Below are 19,319 nucleotides of genomic sequence, written 5' to 3' on the forward strand. Positions count from 1 at the left end.
AACTCATTTTTCCTCAGCAATTTAAGAATATCAGTACTTAACTCTGCATTTATAGTGACACACAATTTTGTTCCTCTGTAAGTTAAAAGCAAACGATCTCAAAAGATACATAATTTTAAGAAATTATTTAGGACCCTCAAGTTAATAGTGTTCTAGCAAAGGTATAGAGAACATTGGGGAAAATGGGTTAGAGAATGCAGGATCTGTGTAAGAACTAAATATTTAAGAATTATAATAAAAAACCTTATTGATGTATAGGTTAAACATTTATCCATTTTGTTCATTTGAGTTATCTAATCATTCTCAGAATCCTTTGTTGCAGGAAACAAGTGGTTGTGCTCTTTAGTCAAATGATTGAATAAAAGCTCAGAAATTTTAAGGTAATCTGTCTATTATAAAACTTGGAATCATAAAATTGTATTCTTGAAAGTATTTTATTTTTCTAGCCTATAGACTACACCACAAGATAATGTCTCACTAATCTCAAATTCCCTGGACACAAAGTATTAAGGTTTAGATCTATCCTGCATACTTTTCCAAATTTATAGGAATTTCACAAGTACATGCGAATAAGCATCAGTTCTATGATTTAGGAAGACTGTCTTGTGCTGAGTAATTAATAAAAGTCATTTAATGTTTTAATGAAGGACTGTGAACACAGTTCTTGATAGAAAGCAAAAACATATTTTGAGGTTTACTGTTTAAGACAAGAGAGAATGAGGAATTATGTTGATGTACGTTGAGTTCTTTTTCTTTACTTTCAAATTCAAATAAATTTCAGTAAATCCAGCACCTGTTTTAATATCTCTTTGGATTTGGTGAAAGGCATCCTTACACTTCAATATGTGGAGATAACTTCCTGTTCCCACCAGTTCTGCATTTCATCTGTTGTGACTATCCCTTTCTTTCTGACCCAAATGTATCTAATATTGATATCTGGTACAAAACCACTCATGTAAGATAGTTGAATGTTTTTAAGACACTTTTAGTTAAGATTTGGAGGTTATGGCTAGGGATTATATAATCAAAATTTAGATCATTTAAAAATGAATAATAGCCAGCTTTGCTAGTGGAGCTCCCCTGTATATGCCGTCTCCCTCATCTTCAGCCTGCTGTCTCCCGCCACAGCCCACTGGCATGCCCCTTTGACAGGTGCCTGTTCATTTATTATGCATAGTAATTTACCCCTCTTTTTGTTTTACTCTTGCTCATCCAGACCACTCTCTATTCCACAATTGCAAGGTTCTTTAAAATGCTTGTTTCCTGAAAACATTTTAAAATCCTAAAATCTGCTTTAAGAAGAAATTTGTCTCTTGCTCATATTTGTTTCTTTCCTTTACATATAATAACGTACACTATTGCTACTTCGATACATGTCAGCTGTTGTTTTACTTTAGTAAATAGAAACCCATTAAAAGGATATACTAAGTTCAAGCATGTCTTCATTTTTTTTTCCATAACACTAATTCCCAATAGGTCTTGAGATATGCTTTTGTAACTTACTTTCCTACTGGGATACTCAGAAATATGAGCCTCAGGATGTAGAAAAAATATTGTAGTTAAAAGAAATAAGAATGTTCATTTATTATCTCAGTTTGGAACATTTACATAATTTGAGTTATTTAAACAGCAAACTGCATTCTAATTTGCTTTTATATTTTAGATATTTAGATAACCATAGGCATGGCATTAATGGAGATGTAGCATGCAAGAAGGGAGCAGTATTTCCTTTAATGAATTTTGTGCCCTCCTCCATGGACTCTGTGGTAAATTACCCAGAGAGTCACTGTTACTTTTTTCTTCTATAAGGTAAGTTAATAAGAGGTAAAGTAAGATCTAGGTTTTAGTTAGAGGTTATGACTTTTTGGCTAATTACTTTTTTTGTAAATGGATGGGAAATATATTAACCATGCTTGTACTATAAGGATTATTTCATTCTTTAATTACTCTTTTGATAAAATAGGAAGGAGAGGAACAGATCAGCCACCCAAAGCTAATGCTTCTGCCATTGAAACCAGAGAGCTCAAAGAAAACCTTTATTTACGTGAAAGAGTAGAACAGTTTGTCTTTCCATGTAAAAAAACAGTGATGAATGCTCCAAATATGTTGATGATGAGTCTTTCTTTGATAATATTTTTTCTTTCTGCTCTTCCTTCACTATGGTAGGAGATGCAGTGAAATGCACTCACTTCATGGAATAATCATTAAACACTTCACATTTCATATCTTAATCCTATTATATGGATTATTTGTTATTTTAAAAAGGATTATCAAAATTATATTGATCTAACTCTTCTCAATTCTAAAGTGCTTAGACATTGATTGTTCAGTTATTTGGCAAATGCTTATCAAGCTAATACATACTATTAAGCAGGCCCCCTGCTTGGGGATATAATTGAATACAGGCTGTCTTCTACTTAGCTGATTAATATTGCTACTTTCAGTTTCTGCCCTTCCTCCATCTTCTCTTGAAGATTTCTTATTTGGGAACATAATTACCTTTTTACAAACTACTTGAGGCTACTTCATTAAGTAATGTACTATCATGATGATATCTAGCATTTAATGTATACATTCAATGTACCAGTCACTGTGCTGTGTCCTGTAAGTATACCTATCTCATGTAATTCTATCTTTTTGTAAAGCTGTGTTATCTCCATTTTATTAGTGGTGGTGGTGGTGTTTTGACACAGGGCCTTGCCTCTGTTGTCCAGGCTGGAGTGCGGTGGCTCACTGTATCCTCGATATCCTCAGCTCAAGCAATCCTCCTACCTCAGTCTCCTGAGTAGCTGGGGCTAGAGATTGCACCACCATGCCCACCTAATTAAAAAAAAAAAAACAACTTTGTAGAGACAGGGTCTCACTATGTTGCCCAAGCTGGTCTCAAACACCTGAACTCAAGCAATTCTCCTGCCTTGGCCTCCCAAAGTGTTGGGATTACAGTGATGAGTCTCCATTGTATTGCTGAGGAAACTGAGGGACTGTGAGGTCAAATCACTTGCCCAGGGTGACACGGATAGTATATATTTTAGCTGGAATTCAGTTTGCAAGCTGGCTGCCTTCAGAGCCTACACTCTTAATCGTTACGCTGAGTTAGACACAGGAAATGATATCTTTCATTTATGGGAACATGGTGATTGCCAGCTCTGATGGGTAAGGGTAAGATGAAACTGATGAGTGATTATACTGTGAATAATGAGACAAGTGAGCCATCATGACCCCACCAGTTACTGTCTATGGGACTATTGTCAAGTCAGGAGGATACTAATACTTACTCTTGAATTTGTAGTGAGGATTAAATGAGGCAATAAATGTAGGGTGTTTAGTTCTTTGTCTGGCAATTGTAAAATGGGCAATAAACTTTAGCTTTTGTTATCATTATGACTGATTTAGAATAGTCAGACTTATGTATTCCTATTGTTAAAGGAAATGATCAAGCCAAGCCCTCCCTCTAGGCCCCTTTCCAGAAGATAATCTTACAGTCCAAGGAGGTTAGGTTGCTTACCCTCTGCTCCTAAGCTTCTCTGAAGAGCTGGAGTTAGCACTATAGCAGCTCCCCTGAATCCATTCTCTCTTGGTTTTCACTCATCCTTTAATATACTAAACCCAAGAGGATATTGCAATAAAATACCAGAAAATATTCAAAATGGAGAATGGACAAGGCTCCATCAAGGATACAAGACTACATGAGATTAAACTTCTCACAGATTTAGTGCCAATGGATCTCTCTTGTGGAATTGTCATTACCTACACTTTTGGCCTTATTGTTATTTTTGCTAATTCATTAAGCTAAAATTATATCCATATTTACTCTCGTTTGTCTTGTAATTGGTTGATTCTATTGTTTTTTATTGTAATTTCTTAATATAAGGACTAAATTATTTTCTTTCTAATTTTTGTAGGCTTCAAGTTTTCATATAACAGCTTTTGTTGAATGGGTTAATATTTGTATAAAATGCTTATTAACCTAGAGATAATATGAATTAATAATTTTATCCTTTGCTGATTCAAGGGATCAATTGAATACATTTCTTAATTCTCAGAGTAATAATTGGTTCATTAAATGTTTTAGTATTAATATGTCTTAGTTTCTCTCCCCAACTTTTTACCACACAAGCTTCCCATGTATGGAAAGCTAAATGTATGTTACATTAACATGTGTATACCCCTTATCACTGCATCCAGCTGCAACAATTGTCGACATATTTCAGCACTGAGTTTCTCTCCCACATTATCTCTCTCTCCCTTTATCTGCGATCTCTCCTGGGGTGTGTGTATACAATTCCTTGGCTAAATTATTTGCCATTAGATTGCACACATCAGTACAATTCATCCCCAGATCTTTCAGAAGACATGTCTTAAGAACAAAGCCATTCTTGTACGTGACCAAAATAGCATCAAATCCAAGAAATTTAACATCAGTGAAATAGAAATAATATAAATAATATTATATGAGTAATTCTTATGCAAATTACGACAATTAACAACTTTTTATAAGTGTATAATTTTTATTTCAAATGAAATGCATTGTGGCCAAAGAAGGTGCTATCAAACCTCAACTTTTTGAGCATGTTAAAGGGTGCAGGCAACTTACAGTTTATTTTGAATGTTCTGTGGCTATATGAAAATCTCCATCAAAGTAACAAAGTTTTCTGTCTATAGTAAATATAGATTGTAGACTGCCTTATTTAACTTCACTACTACTAATTCTTTGTCTAATGTATGCATTGAGATTTTGAAGAAGCATGATATATTGAAATCTATTATTATGATAGTTTTTGTATCAAGATTCTTTGACTTTTAAAAAATCTTTTTATTAGGGAATTTTCAAACATATTCCAAAATAGAGATTATTGTATAAGTTGTCTCCACAAATGCATCCATCCATCTTCAATGATTTCAACATTTTACCAGTCTTAGAGATAACCTATTTCATTTGTTGTATAATATTTTAAAACAAGTCTAAGATATAATCATGTTATTTTACCCTTAGATAATTCATTATGACCTAGCCTAACAGATAATATGATATATGCTAACAAATATTTGATATGTATATACATATACATACATACTACAGTGCTATAGCCAAACTTTACAAAATTAACCACCATTGTTTAATGTCATTCTCTAATTGTTTTCTCTGTTGTCTAAATCTATGTATTGTTACAGTTGGTTTGTTCACATAGTATCCAGACAAGGTCTACATGTTGCATGACTCCTTTCTTTTCATTTGTATTTTTTTTCCATGCAGTTTTTCTTGTTGAAACCCATTTTTGTGACCAATTTGTAGAATTTTCCACATTCTAGATTTTCCAGCAGGCTGGCTCTTGATGACATTTAAACCATCCTCATTCACCCAGGTTTTATGTTTGATCATTATATCTAGATGTTTGGTTAGATTTAAATACTTGTCTTTTACTTTTTCCAAGAATACTTCATTGGTGACATTATATAGTTGCTATTCCATCCTATCAGGAGCCATACAATGTCAGATACACTCTGAATGTGGGACAAATCCAGATTATGGAACATACTACAATAACAGAGAAGTTATAGGTGAGTCCAGGTGGTGACAACAGAGATGATACAAGTGAATTCAGCTGGTGTCAGCCTAGACCGTTCTTTAATAAGTATCCCGTGAACTTTCACCTGATAATTTTGAAATCCATTAATCATTGTCTAACCACATTGTTTTATTAGTGGCTGTAAAATGGTGATTTTCTTTCTTTTATTATACTTAAAGTTCTGGGGTGCATGTGCAGAAAGTGCAGGTTAGTTACATAGGTATACACATGCCATACACACGTTGCTGTACCCATCAACCCGTCATCTACATTAGGTGTTTTTTCTAATGCTATTCCTTCTCTAGTCCCCCACCCCCCTGACAGGCCCCAGTGTGTGAAGTTCCCCTCCCTGTGTCCATGTGTTCTCATTGTTCAACTCCCACTTAGAAGTGAGAATATGTGGTATTTGGTTTTCTGTTTTTGTGTTAGTTTGCTGAGAATGGTGGTTTCCAGCTTCATCCATGACCCTGCAAAGGACATGAGCTCATCCTTTTTTACGGCTGCATAGTATTCTGTGGTATGTATGCACCACATATTCTTTATCCAGTCTATCATTGATGAGCATTTGGGTTGGTTTCAAGTCTTTGCTATTGTGAACAGTGCCACAGTAAACTTACATGTGCCTGTGTCTTTATAATAGAAGATTTATAATCCTTTGGATATATACCCAGTAATGGGATTGCTGAGTAAATGGTATTTCTAGTTCTAGATCCTCAAGGAATTGCCACACTGTCTTCCACAATGGTTGAACTAATTTACATTTTCACCAAGTGTAAAAGTGTTCCTATTTTTCCACATTCTCTCCAGCATCTCTTGTTGCCAGACTTCTTAATGATCACCATTCTAACTGGCATGAGATGGTATCTCATTGTGCTTTTGATTTCTATTTCTCCAGTGACCAGTGATGATGAGCTTTTGTTCATATGTTTGTTGGCTGCATAAATGTCTTCTTTTGAAGTGTCTGTTCATATAATTCACCCATTTTTTGATGGAGTTGTTTGTTTTTTTTCTTGTAAATTTGTTTAAGTTCTCTGTAGATTCTGGGTATTAGTCCTTTGTCAGATGGATAGATTGAAAAATTTTTCTCCGATTTTGTAGGTTGCCTGTTCACTCTGATAGTTTCTTTTGCTGTGCAGAAGTTCTTAAATTTAATTAGATTCTATTTGTCAATTTTGGCTTTTGTTGCCATTGCTTTTGGTGTTTTAGTCATGAAGTCTTTGTCCATGCCCATATCCTGAATGGTATAGGTTTTCTTCTAGAGTTTTTATGGTTATTGGTCTTACATTTAAGTCTTTAATCTATCTTGAGTTAATCTTTTTATAAGGTGTAAGGAAGGGGTCCAGTTTGAATTTTCTGCCTATGGCTAGCCAGTTTTTCCAACGCCATTTACTAAATAGAAAATCCTTTCCCCATTGCTTGTTTTCTCAGGTTTGTCAAAGATCAGATGGTTGTAGATGGGTGGTGTTATTTATGAGGACTCTGTTATGTTCCATTGGTCTATATCTCTGTTTTGGTACTAGAACCATGCTGTTTTGGTTACTGTAGCCTTGTAGTATAGTTTGAAGTCAGGTAGCATGATGCCTCCAGCTTCGTTCTTTTTGCTTCGGATTGTTGTGTCTATTCAGGCTCTTTTTTTGGTTCCATATGAAATTTAAAGTACTTTTTTTTTTTTTGAGAAGCTCTTGAATGTTTCTTTTTTTACTTTTTATTTTTTATTTTTTTTAGGTTCTGGGGTACATGTGAAAAACATGCAAGATTGTTGCATAGGTGCATATGTGGCAGTGTGATTTGCTGCCTTCCTCCCCTTCACCTATATTTGGCATTTCTCCCCATGCTATCTCTCCCCAACTCCGCTCCCCCTGCTGCTCCCACACTCCCCCTCAACAGACCCCAGTGTATAGTGTTCCCCTCCCTGTGTCCATGTGTTCCCATTGTTCAACACCCGTCTATAAGTGAGAACATGCGATGTTTGATTTTGTGTTCTTGTGTCAGTTTGCTGAGAATGATGGTTTCCAGGTTCATCCATGTCCCTACAAAGGACGCAAACTCATCGTTTTTGATGGCTGCATAATATTCCATGATGTATATGTGCCACATCTTTCCTGTCCAGTCTATCATCAATGGGCATTTGGGTTGGTTCCAGGTCTTTGCTATTGTAAACTGTGCTGCAATGAACATTCGTGTGCATGTATCCTAATAGTAGAACGATTTATAATCCTTTGGATATATACCCAGTAATGGGATTGCTAGGTCAAATGGAATTTCTATTTCTAGGTCCTTAAGGAATTGCCACACTGTCTTCCACAATGGTTGAACTAATTTACACTCCCACCAACAGTGTAAAAGTGTTCCTATTTCTCCACATCCTCTCCAGCATCTGTTGTCTCCAGATTTTTTAATGATGGCCATTCTAACTGGCGTGAGATGGTATCTCAATGTAGTTTTGATTTGCATTTCTCTAATGACCAGTGATGATGAGCATTTTTTCATATGCTTGTTGGCCTCATGTATGTCTTCTTTTGTAAAGTATCTGTTCATATCCTTCGCCCATTTTTGAATGGGCTTGTTTGATTTTTTCTTGTAAATCTGTTTTAGTTCGTTGTAAATTCTGGATATCAGCCCTTTGTCAGATGGGGAGGCTGCAAAAATTTTTTCCCATTCTGTTGGTTGCCAGTTCACTCTATTGACTGTTTCTTTTGCCATGCAGAAGCTGTGGAGTTTGATTAGGTCCCATTTGTCTATTTTGGCTTTTGTTGCCAATGCTTTTGGTGTTTTGGTCATAAAGTCCTTGCCTACGCCTATATCCTGAATGGTTTTGCCTAGGTTTCCTTCTAGAGTTTTTATGGTGTTAGGTCTTATGTTTAAATCTTTAATCCATCTGGAGTTAATTTTAGTGTAACGTGTCAGGAAGGGGTCGAGTTTCTGCTTTCTGCATATGACTAGCCAGTTTTCCCAACACCACTTATTAAACAGGGAATCCTTTCCCCATTGCTTGTTTTTATCAGGTTTGTCAAAGACCGGATGGTTGTAGATATGTTGTGTTGCCTCTGATGCCTCTGTTCTGTTCCATTGGTCTATATCTCTGTTTTGGTACCAGTACCATGCTGTTTTGATTACTGTAGCCTTGTAGTAGAGTTTGATGTCCGGTAGTGTGATGCCTCCCTCTTTGTTCTTTTTGCTTAGAATTGACTTGGCTATGCGGGCTCTCTTTTGGTTCCATATGAAGTTTAAGGTGGTTTTTTCCAGTTCTGTGAAGAAGGTCATTTGTAGCTTGATGGGGATAGCGTTGAATCTGTAAATTACTTTGGGCAATATGGCCATTTTCACGATATTGATTCTTCCTAACCATGCACATGGAATCTTTCTCCATCTCTTTGTGTCCTCTCTTATTTCGTTGAGCAGTGGTTTGTAGTTCTCCTTGAAGAGGTCTTTTACGTTCCTTGTTAGTTGTATTCCTAGGTATTTTATTCTCTTTGTAGCAATTGTGAATGGCAGTTCGTTCTTGATTTGGCTCTCTTTAAGTCTGTTATTGGTGTATAGGAATGCTTGTGATTTTTGCACATTGATTTTGTATCCTGAGACTTTGCTGAAGTTGCTTATCAGTTTCAGGAGATTTTTGGCTGAGATGATGGGGGTCTTCTAGATATACAATCATGTCATCTGCAAATAGACACAATTCGACTTCCTCCTTTCCTAATTAATTACCCTTTATTTCCTTTTCTTGCCTGATTGCTCTGGCTAGAACTTCCAGTACTATATTGAATAGGAGTGGTGAGAGAGGGTATCCTTGTCTAGTGCCAGATTTCAAAGGGAATGCTTCCAGTTTTTGCCCATTCAGTATGATATTGGATGTTGGTTTGTCGTAAATAGCTTTTATTATTTTGAGATACGTTCCATTGATATCTAGTTTATTGAGAGTTTTTAGCATAAAGGCTGTTGAATTTTGTCGAAGGCCTTCTCTGCATCAATTGAGATAATCATGTGGTTTTTGTCTTTGGTTCTGTTTATGTGGTGAATTACATTTATAGACTTGCGTATATTGAACCAGCCTTGCATCCCTGGGATGAATCCTACTTGATCATGGTGGATAAGCTTTTTGATGTGCTGTTGTAATAGGCTTGCCAGTATTTTATTGAAGATTTTGCATCTATGTTCATCATGGATATTGGCCTGTAGTTTTCTTTTCTTGTTGAGCTTCTGCCAGGTTTTGGTATCAGGATGATGTTGGTCTCATAAAATGATTTGGGAAGGATTCCCTCTTTTTGGATTATTTGGAATAGTTTCAGAAGGAATAGTACCAGTTCCTCTTTGTATGTCTGATAGAATTCGGCTGTGAACCCATCTGGACCTGGGCTTTTTTTGGGTGGTAGGCTCTTAATTGCTGCCTCGACTTCAGACCTTGTTATTGGTCTATTCAGGGTTTCGACGTCTTCCTGATTTAGGCTTGGGAGGAGGCAACTGTCCAGGAATTTATCAATTTCTTCCAGGTTTTCTAGTTTAAGTGCATAGAGTTGTTTGTAATAATCTCTGATGATGGTTTGAATTTCTGTGGAATCTGTGGTGATATCCCCTGGATCATTTTTTATTGCATCTATTTTATTATTCTCTTTTCTATTTTATTAATCTGGCTAGTGGTGTGTCTATTTTGTTGATCTTTTCAAAAAACCAGTTCTTGGATTTAATGATTTTTTGTAGGGTTTTTCATGTCTCTATCTCCTTCAATTCTGCTTTGATCTTAGTTATTTCTTGTCTTCTGCTAGGCTTTGAGTTTTTTTGATCTTGCTCCTCTAGCCCTTTCAATTTTAATGGTAGGGTGTCAATTTTAGGTCTCTCCTTTCTTCTCATGTGTGCACTTATTGCTATATATTTTCTTCTAGAGACTGCTTTAAATGTGTCCCAGAGATTCTGGTATGTGGTGTCTTCGTTCTCATTGGTTTCAAAGAACATCTTTATTTCTGCCTTCATTTCATTGTTTATCCAGTCAACATTCAGGAGAAAGTTGTTCAGTTTCCATGAAGCTGTGCGGTTCTGGGTTGGTTTCTGAATTCTGAGTTCTAACTTGATTGCACTGTGGTCTGAGAGACTGTTTGTTATGGTTTCCATTCTTTTGCATTTGCTGAGGAGTGATTTACTTCCAATTATGTGGTCAATTTTAGAGTGGGTGTGATGTGGTGCTGAGAAGAATGTATTTTCTGTGGATTTGGGGTGGAGAGTTCTGTAAATGTCTATTAGGTTTGCTTGGTCCAGGTCTGAGTTCAAGTCCTGGATATCCTTGTTAATTTTCTAAGTCCTTTTGAAGTCTTTAAGAACTTGCCTTATGTACCTGGGTGCTCCTGTATTAGGTGCATATATATTTAGGATCATTAGCTCTTCTTGTTGCATTGATCCTTTTACCATTTTGTAATGTCCCTCTTTGTCTCTTTTGATCTTTGTTGCTTTAAAGTCTATTTTATCAGAGATGAGAATTGCAACTCCTGCTTTTTTTTGCTCTCCATTTGCTTGGTAAATCTTCCTCCATCCCTTTATTTTCAGCCTTTGTGTATCCTTGCATGTGAGATGGGTTTCCTGGATACAGCACACTGATGGGTTTTGGCTTTTTATCCAATTTGCCAGTCTGTGTCTTTTGATTGGGGCATTTAGTCCATTTACATTTAGGGTTAATATTGTTATGTGTGAATTTGATCCTGTCATTTTGATGCTAGCTGGCTGTTTTGCCCGTTGGTTGATGCAGATTCTTCATTGTGTTGATGCTCTTTACCATTTCATATGTTTTTGGAGTGGCTGATACTGGATGTTCTTTTCTATGTGTAGTGCCTCTTTCAGGAGCTCTTGTAGAGCTGGTCTGGTGGTGATGAAATCTGTGAGTACTTGCTTGTTCACAAAGGATTTTATTTTTCCTTCACTTATGAAGCTTAGTTTGGCTGGATACAAAATTCTGGGTTGAAAGTTCTTTTCTTTAAGGATGTTGAATATCGACCCCCACTCTCTTCTGGCTTGTAGGGTTTCTGCTGAGAGATCTGCTGTGAGTCTGATGGGCTTCCCTTTATGGGTAACCCGACCTTTCTCTCTGGCTGCCCTTAGTATTTTCTCCTTCATTTCAACCCTGGTGAATCTGACGATTATGTACCTTGGGGTTGCTCTTCTAGAGGAATATCTTTGTGGTGTTCTCTGTATTTCCTGGACTTGAATATTGGCCTGCCTTGCTAGGTTGGGGAAGTTTTCCTGGATAATATCCTGAAGAGTATTTTCCAGCTTGGGTGCATTCTCTTTGTCACATTCAGGTACACCTATCAAACATATATTAGGTCTTTTCATGTAGTCCCATATTTCTTGTTGACTCTGTTCATTCCTTTTTACCCTGTTTTCTCTAATCTTCCCTTCTTGTTTTATTTCATTGAGTTGATCTTTGACCTCTGATATCCTTTCTTCTGCTTGGTCAATTCAGCTGTTGAAACTTATGCATGCTTCGCAAAGTTCTCGTGTTGTTTTTCAGCTCCATGAATTCACTCATATTCCTCTCTAAGTGGTCCATTCTCATTAACATTTTGTCAAGTCTTTTTTCAAGGTTCTTAGTTTCTTTGCATTGGGTTAGAACATGTTCTTTTAGCTCACGGAAGTTTCTTATTATCCACTTTCTGAAAGCTGATTCTGTCATTTAATCACACTCATTTTCCTTCCAATCTTGTTCCCTTTCTGGTGAGGAGTTGTGATCCCTTGTAGGAGGAGAGGTGTTCTGGTTTCAGGTGTTTTCATCCTTTTTGCACTGGTTTCTTCCCATCTTTGTGGATTTATCCACCTGTCGACTTTGTAGTTGCTGACTTTCTGATTTTGGTAAGTTTAAGTCTGCAGCAGCAGAACTCATAAACCTCCCTTTTTTTTCCCCCAGGTGTTCTGTCCCAGGGAGTTAGGGCTTTATGATTTTCTGCTGTGCTGCTGCTGTTTTCCCTGCCCACAAGGTGGCAGCCTAGTTACACTCAGCCTGCAGAGGCTTCGCTGAGCTGCTGTTGGCTCCACCCCACTGCCATGTGAGCTTCCCTGCAGTTCTGTTTATATGGGTGTAGTTAGAACTGCTTCCGCTATGTTGGCCCGCCTTTGGAATGATGGACTCCCTCTGTAATGGCACGTTGCCTTGGCGATGGCAGATTGCCTCGGGAACTGCAGGGTGCCTCCATAATGGTGGACGCCCCTCCTCCACAGAGGTGGACTGTCCGGGGTTCAGTTGTGCTTCCCGTAAAAGTCTCAACCCAGACCGTTTCCAATTGCTGGTTTTTTGTTTTTGTTTTTGTGGGGGTGGGACCACCTGGGCCTGGTCACCTGGTTCCCTGCCTCAGAGCCTTTTGTTTTTGAGTTGAACGGTCGACTCTCTACCAGGTGACCTGGTCGCCTGTTGAATAGGCGCCGGGATATGTGTGATTTCCCGTGTGGCGACCCACTGCGTGGCTGAAATCGCGGCTCTGAGATTCGTGGTGCTTTTTTGCCAGGGAATCTCCTGGTCTGGCTCCCTGCTTCAGCTCCCCTTGCTGGCTAAGAAGGGACACTGTTTTGTTTACTCTGCACCAGGAGCTGCTGCACTGGCTGAAACCACGGCTCTGAGATTCGTGGTGCTTTTTTGCCTGGGAATCTCCTGGCCTGGCTCCCTGTTTCAGCTCCGCTTGCTGGCTAAGAGGGGACTCCATCTTGTTTGCACTGCACCGGGAGCCACTGCGCCTGCTGAAACCGTGGCTCTGAGATTCGTGGTGCTTTTTTGCCTGGGAATCTCCTGGCCTGGTTCCCCGTTTCAGCTCCCCTTGCTGGCTAAGACGGGACGCAGTCTCGCTCACTCTGCACTGGGAACTGCTGTGCCAGGGTGCATGGCAAACAGCTGCGCTGGCCAAGACAGCCGTTCTGGCAACCCATGGGGCTCCTGCACCTGTGAATCTCCTGGTCTGTGGGCAGTAAAAATCCGTCTGGAAATGCGGCGTCCACTCACCCTCTGCACTTTCACTCGGACTTGTAATCCTGAGCTCCTCCTAACCGACCATCTTGTCTCCCCAGCTGTCTTTGGTTCTCTTTACATGATGGATTACATTTATTGATTTGCGTATGTTAAACTAGGCTTGCATCCCAGGGATGATCATAGTGTATAAGCTTTTTGTTGTGCTGCTGGATTTGGTTTGCCAGTATTTTATTGAGGGTTTAAAATGGTGATGATATTCTAAAAGCACATTTCTTCTCCATTTGTTAGTAAGACTTACATAAAGAAGACCTTTCCTTTGTCAACCGTTTGATCATATGAATATCTGCAGACTTTTTGGTTTGTTCAGAAAAGTCAGGATAATGCTTGATTCATTCCCTTTATCAATTTATTAAAAAAGTAAGTATTTATCCTCATTTTACCTCCAATGGTGAATTTCTTACATTTTTGATAGTTTTGGTTTTATGTTATTAGTTGACGTATGGCTGCTGCATGCAGGCTTTTAACTATCATACCATATTCTCAAATTACGCCTTTTAATTAGATGCATTTGTTAGGTGAAAGATACAGTCTCTGAATCCTTGTATAACTGCAAATACTCTTTTGTTTCTTGCCAGTGGTTGAAGGCAATCTTTCCTACCTAAAGAAATATTTTGTTTCGGATATTTTCTCTCAGGAGTTTGTAGCAGTTTCTCTATCAACTTTTAGAATCTGGTATTGTAGATGAGCAATTGAGTAACAGCTAAATTCTTTATTGTTTATAAGTCTGTTGTGCTTTCTATTGAAAAGTTTTTAAGATTTCTTTTTTCCTTTGTTCCAGGCATTTACATATCTTATCAGAACATTCCTAGGTGTGTATCTTTCCTCATAAACCCTGTTTGAAACTAGCCTAACTCTGTTAAACTGCACATTAGAGTATTCTCCTACTTAGGGATTTAAAAAAAAAATAATTTGTCTTACTGTCATCTTTCTATACCTACTTTTTCTTATTATAGAAAGCTTTTATTCTCAAATTTTATTTCCTGAATCTACCTCCAAATCTCTTATCTTTCTCTCCTGACTACAATCTCTTTAAATTTTTCTTTGACCTTTGACTTGATCTTTCAGACTAATAACTAGAGTTATGACAGGAACTGTGTTCTTCTTCAGTGTATATAGCAAATTTTAGTTAAAATATTTTTATTCCAGAAAAGCATTTTGGACTATATTTCATTTAATCTACTTATATTATTTCAATAATATAATAATTATAATATCAAGTTATTTTCTGTCCTCTTCAGTATTTCACATTAGAGGTTTGTTTTGATTATTCTCTTTGATCTTTCTCTGTCTACTGAACTTTTAACAGAGCTAAAACTATTTTTGTTCTGCTCACTAGGACTCAGCTGCTTGGAAACCTGAAGCATAGTGGTCTATCTGCACTTGTGGGCTGTAGGCACAGCATCAATAAGGCTGGAGCACAAGAAGGCCATTTTGCTGCCAAGTCCCTTTATGCTCCCCTGACCTTGTGAGGGGAAAGATACTGGTCTATCTATTCAGCTCATGTGTAGCTCTTTGTAAAGTAAGAAAACCATTCTTATTCATGTTTGGCTGGTTCCGGATTTCTTTTTGGGCATCAGAATACTCACCATCCCAACCCTGGGGCCAAGATCTCCTCAGTTTCTGTTGCATTTTGAATCTTCTTCATTGGTTGCCATGCTTTTATACTAGAGAGGAGGAAGTTGCTTATTAATATTTGACCTTAAACCTACTTAGCTGCCAACTCTATAATTTCTTGACCTAAGTGAAAACAGTAGGCTTGAGTTGAGAATTGAAGGGACTTCGGATGCTTTTCTCCACCTAGATTGTGGGAGATTGTCCCTTTATTGAAGTATCAGTTAGCTTTATTTTTCATGTGAGCCAAGAGTTTTTCATTTTTTATTCTCCTGTGAAATAGCAGCTGGTCACGTTTATGAGAAAATTATTTTGAATCTCAGTTCCTCTGAAATTTATCCTTGATTAATATTATTTGTAGAAGCAATATGTTGAAGAAAATATGCTTATTATGTATCATATTTAATCATGCAGAATATCTTGAATCTATTTGGAAGTCAGTATCATAATTTAGTAAAGGAATTTTTAATCCCACCCAAAATTGAATAGGAAGAAAATCTGAGATCGTATATAATGATTTGATTATTCATAGCTACCTCAAACCTCCCATTTAAAAAACAGAATGAATTGTGTCTTTGAGTAAGCCAACTATGTGATCAGGAAAATAAGTAATTCAACTTACCAGGAGACTTGGGTTCTAATCCTAATCCTTACCAGTTAAACTTTAGGGGAAAAATTAAAATAATAATTATATCTCCTCCATTAACTGGAACAATAGCATAGGTGAACCTTTACTCTTCTGTATAGACTCCCTTTTGTTTCTAAACTTTGAGCCTATATACAGAAAACCCTGAGTCTGAGTACTAAGTTTGAAAACTATGAAAACTATAAAGGCAAAAGAAATAACAGGACTATACTCAAACAAAATATAAAAGAACAAAATTGCATAAGCTTTACTTACCCCCCTCCACAAAAACAAAGCAAAAACTATTGCTGTTTAATAGGAACTTTGTTGTTCTATATACATTTGAAACACTGTTTTCCTGTTAGGTTGAGTACCATTACTGAAGTTCTGTTTAGGCATTAAACTTAGATGCTACTTAAAGACTTGTTTCATGGTATTTTATAAATGTAAAATATTTTATATTTTTGTATAAATGCTGTCATAAAATATAAAAGATGTTTTCCACAGGGACATATTCACAATTATCTAAGAAACATAGAAATCAACCCAGAAATCTCAATAGAAGCTTATGCTAATTTCAAGAAGAAAATTTGAAACATATTGTCCTTCCACTTTTAATTTTGTTTTATTTTCACTATTATTCCCCTCTTTAAATTTTTGAATGTATAGGTACTCTATATAAGTAATCTTATTACCTGTTTCCTTTTTATGTAAATAGCACCAAAAGAGCCTCCAAAACTTGTAAGAATAAGAGCTTTATCTAGAATATTTGCTTAAGAGACCAAAGTTTCTAGTCATACTGTATAAAAACATATTATGGTCACCACATTACATGTCTTGGGAATTTGTGGCTACTTACTTAAAATTTTTTAAAGCAGTCAAATTATTCCTAAAACTGTAATACTATAATAAGTGCTATGAAATACTTTTCTAAGTATGTAATTCACTTTCAAGAAAATAACATTAATAAAACTAGAACTGATTAAGGCTAGGACATATATAGCAGATTTTAAAGTGTGTGGTACAAATTGCTGACATTAAAAGCAGTCTAGGGAATAAAAGTCACCTTAGACACATTTTAGAAAATGGATGTAACTAACTAGATATTAAATGATAGATAAATTTTAAATGAGAAAGAAGTAAGTTTTGGGGGCACAGAGCCACATGTGTGAGTGCATATGTACAGAGGAAGGCAAGTGTAGGAGCATAGCCATGAGAAGGGAACAAAGAGGTTAGAAGGGAGCAGTATCTGGGACTCTTAGTTGGATTGTTCTGTTGGAAGGAACACACTGAGGGCCGCTGTCTTCCATCCACAGACAATGGGAAGTCATTATAGATTCTTACAAGCAAAAACAACATGAGGAAATTGATGTTTTGATACTTGCTTTGAAAAGAGCTAAATTATCTAAAATTTGCTAAAATGGAATGTTACTTTTGTTATCACATGTTATAATCAATAGTCAAGATAGCTTAGATTTCTTAGTAAGGAAACTGTTCTTTTAGCAGAAAATTACAGAGTATTGACCAGGAACCACCTGATGATCTTGGTGCTAATTACAGAGAGCTTGCTTATTTCTTACACTATTGTCTTAGTCCATTTTCTGTTGTTTATAACAGAACATCTGAAACTGAGTGACTTACAAAGAAAATGAATTTCTTAGTTATGGAGGCTGAGGAATTGAAGGTTGAGGGGGCACATCTGATGAGAGTCTTCTTACTGGTGGGGACTCTGGTGTCCCTAAGTGACACAGAGCATCACATGGCAAAGGGTTAGGGGCTGAGTGTGTTCAGGAGTTAGCAAAGATTTCTCTCTGTCCTTATAAAGTTACTAATCCCCCTCCCATGATAATCCATTAATCCGTGAATAGATTAATCCATCCATGAAGGCGAAGCTCTCATTATTTAATCATTTCTTCTTATAGGCTCCAATTGTCAGTACTGCCACATTGGGTACTAAGTTTCAACATGACTTTCGGAGGAGACATTGAAACCATATCAATAACCTGATTTTCAAATGTAAATAGATTTACTGTTTGGGACACACAGGCTTGAAATAAGAATATGTTTTTGTCATTCATCCCAGTGCATACATTAACTTTTACAAATAATATTTTCTATGATATTTTAGAAACAGTAGATTTGAAATTTGTAGAGGAAAAATTTGAATATAATTAATAAAATACATCACACTTCAAATACACAAGAATATAGAGGTATTTTTGTGACATAGAGATCTGTCTAATAGATTAATAGATAATTATATATCTAAAAGATTATTCTATTAGAGATTATCTAATAGAATCTAATATATCTATTATGTACCATAATATCAGAAACACATTAAAAAGCATTATTTTATAATTTATCCTAAAATAATCTAACTTTAAAAGACTACATCTTCTAGAAAGTATAAAAGGTACAATACATCTTAATTTGAATAATGCATCCTTTTGTATGAAGTGCACAGAAACTGGGTAGGGAGTGGTGGTTCATGCTTAAAATCCTAGTGCTCTGGGAGACTAAGGTGGGAGAACTGCCTGAGCTCAGGAGTTCAAACCTAGGCAACAAAGTGACACCCTGTCTGTACAGAAAATTAAAAAATTAGCTGGGCTTGGTGGTGTGTGCCTGTGGTCCCAGGTACACAGGAGGGTAAGACAGGAGGATCACTTGAGATTGAGGCTGCAGTGAGCCATGTTCATGCCAATACATACCAGTCAGTGCAACAGGAAAAACAAAAGCAAAAAGAAAAAATAAAAATAACAACCACCAAAAAACCTAAAACAGTAACTGTATAATAGCGCTTTCTGTATTTCTGATCATACTTTGCAGACCACAGGGTCTATGTCACACACCCCATGTATTTCCTTCAGTTCTAGACCTCTATTCCCAACTGCTTGCTTCATAGCTGTATCTGTATATCCCACAAAGTTTTTCTTTCTTTTTTTTTTTTTTTTGAGACAGAGTCTTGCTCTGTCACCCAGACTGGAATGCAGTGGCACCATCTTGACTCACTGCAACCTCCATTTCCCAGGTTCAAGCAATTCTCCTGCCTCAGCCTCCCAAGTAGCTAGGACTACAGGCACTCACTACCATGTTCAGCTAATTTTTGTATTTTTTATTAGAGGAAGTGTTTCATCATGTTGGCCAGGTTGGTCTTGAACTCCTCACCTCAAATGATCCACCCACCTTGGCCTCCCAAAGTATTGGGATTATAGGCATGAGCCACCGCACCCGGCCAAACCTTTCAAACTTACCGGGCTCCACAGGTAACTTTCTTTTGGATATTTTTAGCAAGTAAGAAATGAGAAATGAACCAACTGAAAATAATGTACATAACTGCAAAATTTAGAGACTAGACAGGGATCAGGTATAGTTCAATCAAGTCTCTGGGTCCATTTCCTTATTACAGCTTTGTCTGGTTTCCATCTTACATTAGGTTGGCTATTGAAATAACAATTTTTGTACCTTGTTCACTGACAGAAGAGAGTGTCTTTCTAGTTTGTTTATGGTAGCTAGGTTA

The 19,319-nt window shown here is 36.9% G+C and overlaps 1 long non-coding RNA gene across 1 annotated transcript in view; it reads left to right on the forward strand.

Annotated features, from left to right (window-relative positions):
- Positions 1-19,319, forward strand: part of LOC135276776 (uncharacterized) — an 889,534-nt gene that overhangs the window by 781,967 nt on the left and 88,248 nt on the right. The window lies entirely within an intron of this gene.

This window comes from Aotus nancymaae, unplaced genomic scaffold (genome assembly GCF_030222135.1).
Source record: "Aotus nancymaae isolate 86718 unplaced genomic scaffold, 86718_ANA_hifiasm-v0.15.2.pri h1tg000003l, whole genome shotgun sequence".
Classification (NCBI taxonomy): domain Eukaryota; kingdom Metazoa; phylum Chordata; class Mammalia; order Primates; family Aotidae; genus Aotus; species Aotus nancymaae.